Consider the following 10,377-nt stretch of genomic DNA (forward strand, 5'->3'; position numbering starts at 1 on the left):
CACGGAGGTCAGCAGAGGGGGCCAGGGAGGTGAAAATGGAACCCTGATCCTCTGCAGGAGCAGCAACTGCTCCTAACTACCGAGCCATCTTTCCAGCCCACAGAAAACTTTGACACTCCTGTGATAGAACAGTTGAGAATCACTGTTTAAATGCAAAGCCTTTTAAAATATTTGATTTATTGCATTAGTGTGTGTGATGCGCATGAGTGTGATGTACATGGTCCGACACATGATAGCTGTAGGCGTGGTTGGCGACTACAGTATCTTTTGCCAGTGGAAAACAGTGGGCACATTTCTCACCCAGTTTTAAGACCCTATAAGTTTAGTTTTCATTGTGATAAAAGCCATATAACATGAAATTTACTATTTTAACCATTAAAAAAAAAAAAACTATGCTGGGAATCAAATGCTTGACAAGAACTTTGCTACTAAGCTACTGAGCCACACCTTCACCAGGGGATTCTAACATTCTCACTGAGCCACGCCCCCAGCCCCTCACTGGGGGATTCTAGGCAGGGGCTCTACCACTGAGCCACGCCCCAAGCCACTCACTGGGGGATTCTAGGCAGGGGCTCTACCACTGAGCCACGCCCCAAGCCACTCACTGGGGGATTCTAGACAGGGGCTCTACCACTGAGCCACGCCCCCAGCCCCTCACTGGGGGATTCTAGACAGGGGCTCTACCACTGAGCCATGCCCCCAGCCCCTCACTGGGGGATTCTAGGCAGGGGCTCTACCACTGAGTCATGACCCCAGCCCCTCACTGGGGGATTCTAGGCAGGGGCTCTACCACTGAGCCATGCCCCAGCCCCTCACTGGGGGATTCTAGGCAGGGGCTCTACCACTGAGCCATGCCCCAGCCCTCACTGGGGGATTCTAGGCAGGGGCGCTACCACTGAGCCACGCCCCCAGGCCCTCACTGGGGGATTCTAGGCAGGGGCTCTACCACTGAGTCATGACCCCAGCCCCTCACTGGGGGATTCTAGGCAGGGGCTCTACCACTGAGCCATGCCCCAGCCCTCACTGGGGGATTCTAGGCAGGGGCTCTATCACTGAGCCACCCTCCTAGCAACTCCTTTTTGGAATACTTCTGCAGAACTTCCTTGGCTCAGCTCCTGAACATGCAGCTAAGGATGGCTGCAGGTGAGAGCTGTCAAACAGGCCCTGGGGTCCACGTGTCAGCTCCACTGTCCCCAAAGAAAGCACAAGGAAGAAGGTGTTGAAAGGGGGAAAAGAGCCAATGAGCAAAGCTGTGGTGGGAAGGAGAGAAGCTCCCATTTCTGTCCCTCTTCAGGGGTCCTGATATGAACCTTAGCTTTCTGCAGAGCCGGAAGGACAGCACAGGCTGGGAGGTCTGCAGAACCCAGCAGTTCTGCCAGTCACCGTGTGGCCTGTCTGCCTCTGTTCTGGTTCTGCAAGGTTCTGAGTTCTTATTGCTTGAGAGGACTCACTTGAGAAGACTACCCCTGCGGGGTGGGGTGGGGTGGGGTTATATTTCCAAGAGGGGCCATTTGGGGGGCAGGGTCTAAGATGGAACTGTTAGAGCTGAGGAGATGACTTGGCTTTATTTCTTTGTTTCTTTCCCCCCCACCTTTTTTTTTGTTTCTGTCTGTCTGTCTGTCTGTCTGTCTGTCTGTCTGTCTGTCTGTGTTTTGAAACCAGGTCTGAACTCACTATATAGACTAGGCCATGTCAACTCACAAAGATCCCCCTCTGCCTCCGAAGTGCAGGAGTTAAAGCAGACCTCTGTCACACTGAGAGCCTCCGCTCCTCACCCAGAAGGGGGATGTGATCGCTTAGAGATCACCAGGTTTTAAATGGATACTCCTTAAGTGATTGACGTGCAGGTGGGAGTCTGACCCGACATCTCAAAAAACAGATTTTCAGTGCTTGTTTAAAGTACACATTTATTAAAGAGAATCCAGTTCTGGATATGGATGGCCACACTGAGCAAGTTCATCTGACTGCAGCAGACACCTCGTAGTCCTAAAACCTCCTATAATGCACACATAGCAAAACAATTAGCTTCATTCAGCATACTTTATGGTACTGAAGTAAAAATATGTAAATCTATTTCATGAAAGAAAGAAAGAAAGAAAGAAAGAAAGAAAGAAAGAAAGAAAAAAAACCCCTCAAACCTCCCAAAGCCAATGTGGTGGTGCCCATCTTAAATCCCACCATGTCAGAGGTAGAGGCAGGCATGTTTTGTGGATAGCCCTGGGCTTGTATTTTGATGCTAATTCCACTCCTCAGAGGGGCTGCAGATGAGGAGTTGCCTTGTGAACCTTCTCCCCACCTTAACTTTTCAAATAAAGGCTTGAGCCAATGTTTGGGCAGGAAGAAGTGTGTGTGTGTGTGTGTGTGTGTGTGTGTGTGTTGGGGGGGGGGATCTGAGAGTCTAGGGGAGGAGCTATAGGAGATAAACAGGAAGGGGAGGAGCGACGAGAGATCAACGGAGAAGCGGCAGAGAGAGAGAGAACTCGTGGCCTGGAGAAACCGCAAGTTATATGGGATAATAGAGATAGAAATAGAGTAGTGTAGTGGGAGATCTGCCCAATCTAGGCTTGTAGCTTGTCTTGTTAACTGATTGAGTTGAGCTTTCTTTTACCGGGGAATTGGGTTGGAAACAAAGTAGCAACAGGCTCTATGAAGTTCTATATACTGGATTCTAGGTGGGCCATGGCTACATAGGGAAACCTGAAATCCCAGCACTTGAAAGGCAGGAGAACCAGACATTCAAGGCCGTCACAAGTTTGAGACCAGCCTAGGTATACGAGGCACTGCTTCAAGGAACAAACAATCCCAAATCATCTAGACAAGTTTAGAGAATAATTGTAAGTCTACAATTAGAATTAGACTTAAGGGCACGGTGGTTTGAATAGAAGTGACCCCCATAGGCTCATATATGTGAATTCTTAATCACTAGGGAGTGGATTTCCTTGAGAAGGATTAGGTGTGACCTTGTTGGAGGAAGTGTGTCACTGGGATGGGCTTTGAGGTCGCAAAAGCCCACGCTGGGTCCAGCAGTGTTCTCCCTGCTGCGCAGGCTCCATGCAGTCCGGAAGAGAGCCTCCTTCTGGATCAACATGTACAACTCTCAGCTTCTCCAGCTGCGGCTGCCCGTGTGCTGCCGTGCTCCCTCTCAGCTTCTCCAGCTGCAGGCTGCCCGTGTGCTGCCGTGCTCCCTGCCATGACGATAATGGACTGAACTTCTGAAACTGCAAGCCAGCCCCAGTTAACTGCTTCCTTTTATAGAATTGCTGGGGTCTTGGAGTCTCTTTATTGCAATAGAACACTGAATAAGTGTGTGTGTAGAGGGGCGGTATTTCTAAAGATTATCAATGTATAAGTACTTAGAAAGAAAGAACCAACTTATAGCTGGGCAGTGGTGGCACACGCCTTTAATTCTACCAGCACTTCGGAGGTAGAGACAGGTGGATCTCTATGAGTTCAAGGCCAGCCTGGTCTATAGAGTGAGTCAGAGAAACCCTGTCTTCCAAAAAAAAAAACCAAAACCAAACCGTACCAAACAAATGAAACCAACCAAACAACAAAGAATCAACTCTTAGTTTCATAAATATTTCTCTGTTTTTTCAATTTTATTGAAACCAATTCCTTTTAAAAGTTTTTATTATTTATGGGGGCAGGGTGTATGCCACAGGTATATAGGTGCCTGTGAAAAAGCATCAAATGTCCTAGAACCTGGTGTTTTAGATTATTACGATCAACCATGACTTAGGGTGGGAGCTGGGATTTGAACCCAGGTTCCCTGGAAGACCAGCATGTGCTTTTCCTCACTGAGCCATCTTTCAGACCCTTTAAAGCATGTCAAATTACCTCAGATATGATCTATCCTGGTGAATATCTCTTGTGCACTTGAAAACAATAACCATTCTCAGCTGGATAGTAATTGTGTACACCCTTAATCCCAACACTCGAGAGACAGAGGCAGGTGTATCTCTGAGTTTGAGGCCAGGCTGGTCTACAGAGAGACTTCCAGGACAGCCAGGGATACCCAGAGAAACCCTATCTCGAAACTCCTCCACAATAAATAAATAAATAAATAAATAAATAAATAAATAAATAAACAAATAAATAAATAAAAATAACTAAAGGAAACATTTTTTTTCTTTTTCTTTTTCTTTCTGGTTTTTCAAGACAGGGTTTCTCTGTATATTCCTGGCTGTCCTGGAACTCACTCTGTAGACCAGGCTGGCCTTGAGCTCAGAAATCCACCTGCCTCTGCCTCCCAAGTGCTGGGATTAAAGGCATGAGCCACCACATTTTCTAGAGTTGCATAGAGAACAGGTATTGGATTGCTACTGAAGGTGTGTGTTTTATGTGTGTGTATGTGTGTGTGTGTGTGTCCTACTCTCTATCTTTACTATGTTTTTCTCCACCAACTCTAAGTAGGAGAATAATGTGAAAATGTCCAGCTCTGATCGGGGTGGTTGTCAACTCCCGTAAAGTTCTGTCCTTGATTTTGCTTCCTGCTTTCAAGTTCTGATGGCAGGGCATTCATATCAAGGGTTGCCTTTTCTCTATACGTTGAGACGTTCATCGTTTAAACTGCCCTTCAGTGCCCCTGCAAACCGCCTTAGCTTTGGAGCTCTGCTATGCCGTCTGCTCTCAGGATAGATCGGTTTTGTTTCTGATAGTATTTGCTCCTTATGTCTCTCTGCCTCCTCCCTCCCCCCATCACCATGGGCTGAACAAAGGGCGTTGTGCACACAGGGCAAGTGCCCTGCCTTTGAGCGCCATTCCCAGCCACGCAGGGTGGATCTTTCCCCATCCTTTTCTATGATTTTACCCTATGTATTGTCATACATTTGAAATGATAATTTTGAGACGGTATGCACTAAGATAAAACATGTCTTCTGGACATGATAGAACCGCTGTACTCATGAACCCACAGATGTTGTAGCTCCCTGTGTAAGATCAAGCCAGTCAATGTTCCAGCAGAGGTGGAGGGGCTCACCAACCCACACCCCCAAGGATGTATACACAGGTAGCAGCTTCTGAGAGAGGGAAGGTTAGTTTTCTTTAGGGATGTGGCCACTGAGAGGTTGACCACAGTCCACAGTCTACAGTCCACAGTCCAGCCCGGACTGAATACCCGGGAGTATTCAGGCAGAGCAAACTGGACTTGACTGGTTATTTTCAAAGGGAGGGTTATGTGTCTTAGTTAGGGTTTTATTGCTGTGAACAGACACCATGACCAACACAACTTTTATAAAGACAACATTTAATTGGAGCTGGCTGACAGGTTCAGAAGCTCAGTCCATTATCATCAAGGGAGGAGCATGGCAGCATCCAGGTAGGTATGGTGCAGGAGGAGCTGAGAGTTCTGCATCTTCATCAGAAGGCTGCCCTAAGACTGACTTCCAGCCCACAGTGACACACTTCTTCCAACAAGTCCACACCTACTCCCACAAGGCCACACCTACTCCAACAAGGCCATATCTCCAAACAGTGCTATTCTCTAGGCCAAGCATATTCAAACCACCACAGTATGGCACTGGAGAGATAGCTCAGTGGTTAAGAGCATTTGCTGCTTTTGTGGAAGACCTGCGTTCAGATACCAGCACCCACAAACCACAACCATCCTGAAGCTAGATGTCTAGGCTGTGGTTTCAGCTGCTCGCAGGGGTAGGGTGGTGGGGGTGGCAGAGGGGGTCCAGCTTACAAATTTAAGACCAGTCTGTGCAATAAAGAAATAATCTAAATGCTTGTGTGTAAGAGATTTTTGTTGGTCTGATGAGCGGCCTGTGTACCTGTAGAGGAAGTCTGGCGGGGACGGGGGAGTCCTTGGTTCGGTCTGGCAGCTGGAGACGCTGAGAGACCTGTTCCATTACTCCAACGGGGTGGGTTTAGATAAGAAGAGCCAGCCCATGATCTTCAAGTTTATTATAGATGAGTAGAGTGAGAGAGGGGAGGTAGAGAAATGAAAGCCGGCCATGACCACGTGGAAAGAAGGGGGAAGAGAATAGAGAAAGAGAGAGAGCAAGAGAGAAGAAAAGAAAAGAGGGTAAAAGAGAGGGGCAAGAGAGTGAGGAGGGGCCAAGCATCCCCTTATATAGTGGGCTGGGCTACCTGGCTGTAACCAGGTGACTGTGGGGTGGAGTCCAGCCAGAGCACTGGGGGCCTGGGGCGTGGCCCTGCACGACTGATGGCCACAGGGTTATGTCCAACAGATTTTCATATGTATACAGGTTTTTGTTTGTTTTTTGTTTTGTTTTTTGGTTGTTATATTTATTTATTTATTTTTGGTTTTTCAAGACAGGGTCCCTCTGTGTAGCCCTAGATGACCTGGAACTCACTCTGTAGACCAGGCTGGCCTCGAACTCAGAAATCCGCCTGCCTCTGCCTCCCAAGTGTTGGGATTAAAGGTGTGAGCCACCACTGCCCAGCATGTAAACAGTTTGTAATAGTCATTGTAAAAGAGTTAAACTGAGGCAGGGGGATGATGCCTTTGGGGCTAGTCTGAGCTGTGTAGTAAGACCCTGTCTCAAAACAAGAAAAATAACAAAAAGTGCTCCAGCATTCTGCCCTTTGTTAAAGTGCTCCACCCACTTGAATTTAATGTAGCCCTCAACACCCGCCATCTATCTGTGTCAGAAAGCCTGGTTTCCAGGTGATGGCATTAAAGGTGGCGTGACTTTAAGAGGCAGGGCCTGGTGGAGGTGGTTAGCTCTTGGGAAATACTGCCCATGAAATCATCAGTATAGATCTTGAGGAATATGTTAGTCCCAATGGTAAAGGTAATGGTAATGGTGTAGGTGTATATATGTGTATGTATGTATGTATATATAGGAGCCATGCCCCTAACCCCCTCGCTGGGGGATTCTAGGCGGGACTCTACCACTGAGCCACGCCCCCAGCCCCTCACTGGGGGATTCTAGGCAGGGGCTCTACCACTGAACCACTCCCCCAGCCCCTCACTGGGGGATTCTAGGCAAGGGCGCTGAGTTATAGCTATGGCCTTTAGTATTTTGAGACAAGAGTTCTGTAATGCATCTCAGGCTAGTCTTGAACTCACTATATAACCAAGGCTGGCCTTGAACTTGAAATCCTCCTGGCTCAGAGTTAGCAGAGCTGAGATTACAGGTCTGTGTGTCAATCTCAGCAAGTGTGGTTGTGGTTTTGAACAGTGGAGCTGTTGCTCATTGGAACTGAGGTGAGCCTGAAGAGGTGAGGGAGAAACCCTGGATTTGGGAGACTTTTGATGCGAATGTTAAAATAAAAATGTTGCATTATTAGTTTGGAAAACCACTGATTATATGTTGAGTATTGATTTGGAAAATGCTGATTATATATTAAAATGATACTATTTTGAGCATATTTGTCTACACTGTACCATTAAGTTTGATTATTTAATTTTGTTAACATTTACTATGACTGTGTGTGTGTGTGCAGGTTTCTGCAGAGGCCTGAAGAGAGCGTCGGACCCCGACAGAGCTAGAGACAGGGTGGTTGTGAACTTTCCAATGCGCTGCTGGTCCCTAACTCAGGTCCCCTGCAAGAGCAGAAGCGCTCTTACCCGGTGGACCTTCTCTCTTGCCCTGACTTCTTTTTGTTTGTTTGTTCGGTATTGGTGAGCAAACGTAATGTCTCTCACACATCTTAAGTACATACAGTACCACAGAGCTTCACCCCAGCCCTACTTTTACTTTAAGTATTTCCCTGTAGCCTTCCACGTGTGGGTTACATGACATCTCTATCGGCTAGTCATTGTTGGAGAGGTGCTAACAGTGCTGATGTGCGCATGCGCGGTGCGTCCACTGACCTCTGGGCTGCAGGGTTATTCGCTGCCATCGCTGCTCTTATTATACTGCTTGACTGTGCTCTTTGTTGCTCTGTGGGGTGCGTATGCCTTACGTGTGAAGCAAACGTGATGAAGGTGCAGAAGAAGACCACTGTGACCATTCCAAAGCAAACTGCGCCGGGGGCCATACCAGGGGGTTCGCGGCATGGCTCAGAGTCTCCGCTTCAGGACAGCGGGGTTTTGAATCAGATTTATTTTATTAGGGGCATAATTAGTTGTGCGTATGTGTGTTTGTTCATGTGTGTGTTTGTTCATGTATAGAGATGTGCATGCTAGTGTGGGTGGTGTCAGATGGTCCTGAAGCTAGTGGGAGTTACAGGTGTTTGTGAGCCATTGACAGGGGTCACAGGGGGTGACTGGCACTGAACTCTGGCCCTCTGCAAGAAGTGGAAGTGTTTTTTGTTGTTGTTATTTTTGGGGTTTTTTTTGGATTTGTTTTTTTCGAGACAGGGTTTCAGGGTTTCCTCTGTAGACCAGGCTGTCTTGGAACTCACTCTGGTCAGGCTGGCCTGGAACTCAGAAATCCACCTGCCTCTGCCTCCCAGAGTGCTGGGATTACAGGCGTGCGCCACCACGGCCCGGTGAATTGGAAGTGTTTTGACTGCTAAACTACCTGCCCATGTCCTGACCTCACCACAAACCCCATTTTCTATTCTTGGTACAGGGTTTTATGTGGTCCAGGCTGACCTCAAAGTTGCTCTGTTGTCTACAGCCAGGGCTGGAATTCCAGGCATGAGTCACCTCATTTTTCATCCCTTTTGTGCAACATCAGAACCGCAGACTATACCTGGTCTTACTGACCCATTAGAGCCCCATCACCTGGCCCCGCCCAGCTCACCTGGGTGTGGCCACTCACAATGCCATCACTCAGGAGGATGAATCACTGTTAGAGTAGTGAGTTCTAGGCTAGCCTGGGCTACAGAGGGAGACTATGCCACAAGCAAGTAAACAGCAGTGACAGGTGGCATAAAAAAAAAAAAAGACAAAAACTGCACTTAAAAAAATATGAATTTTCCCAGGCAGGAAGGTGACCTTAAGTTCTGTTGTAACAGGGTCCCTCAGACCTTAGCACAGCTGACTCCATGATGAAAGCGCCACCTACCAAAATCAAAACAACGGCCATTAAAGCCGGCAGCTCTGGGAAGGTCTCCAAATGTACTAACCTTGCCCTTTGGTTTCTGTAGTTCTGTTTCTGGCTGACTGTTCTTCTTAACTGAAGTATGCCAACTCAGAATATGGTTTTTGTTTTTTTTGTGTGTGTGTGTGTGTGTGTGTGTGTGTGTTCACAAATTCACCCTGAGAAAGGTGTAGCCACTGGCTGACCAATAAATGTCTATTGGCTTAAACACAAGTCCAGCTATTCGTCTCTGGTGGATACCCCAGGACACTGTCAGGCCGGTAATCAATATTAGCCATTGAAGCCACAGAGGCCAGGGCAAACCATGTTGTCTTCCTGTGGGCTTTGTTTGATGAGCAAGGAGAATTCTCTTTGTTTTTCCCTGTGCGAGGATCTCACCTAGAGGTGCTTGGAGGGAAGTGGCAGTATGATGTCATATGAGCAGATGCAGATGCAGGACTCCAGAGAGCCTCCGAATTTTGGAGTGTGTGTGTGTGTGTGTGTGTGTGTATCAGAGTCAAAATGAGCCTTCCCAGGAGCAGAAAAATGAATTCACCAAAGCTGTTCCAGTTTTCTTAGTGATTTCAGAACTGTTGCTGCCTTCATCACCATCATCATCATCATCATCATCATCATCATCAACCCTGTCATCCACCCTTCAACTAGCCCCACCCCCACCCCAGCCCCGGCAGCGGCAGCTCACAACTTTCCTCCATGGGCTCATTCTCTGCCTAGTCCCCAAACTTTACAGCCTTGTGGTCACCTATGGCCATCCATTGTCTGACACATTCTAATTAGACTTTGGTTCTTGCCAACAAAATTAAGGCAAATGGGTTCACTTCTATTCTTCAGTGATTGGGGGGGGGGGGAGAAACCTTAAAGAAAAATTAAGGACACTCTATTTTCTAAATGGCACAGAATGCTATTTAAATAAGAGTCAAATGAATGTTGGGGATAATGTTTCCCAGGCCTGTTGTCTGGAGTTGAGGTGGATGGAATGTTGTGTGACACAAATTTCCCTGGGGAGGTGCAGCACACAGTCCCAGGTAGGGAGCTGTGATGGACTGAAGTATGGACAGCACTGAAATCCATCTTGGTGAACCAATGAATTTTGTTGGGGCTACTTACAGGAATATGGGTGAAGGGCTGCTTACAACAGCTTCGTCAAAACCCACCCAGGCTCACAAACGCTAGGAACCTGGAGCTCACTGCACAGCCTGAAGGCAGCTCAACCAGTTGGGAAGTGCTTAGTTAGTCTGACACTCTTCCAGGCAGTTGCTGGGGGTATGGGTGTGGGTGTGGGTGTGGGTGTGGGGTGGGGTGGGTGTGGGTGTAGGGTGTAGGTTGGGTGTGGGTGTGGGTGTGGGGTGTGGGTGTGGTGTGGGTGTGGGGTGTGGGTGGGGTGTGGGTGTGGGTGGGGTGTGGGTGTGGGTGG

This window comes from Apodemus sylvaticus, chromosome 1 (assembly GCF_947179515.1).
Source record: "Apodemus sylvaticus chromosome 1, mApoSyl1.1, whole genome shotgun sequence".
Taxonomy (NCBI): Eukaryota; Metazoa; Chordata; class Mammalia; order Rodentia; family Muridae; genus Apodemus; species Apodemus sylvaticus.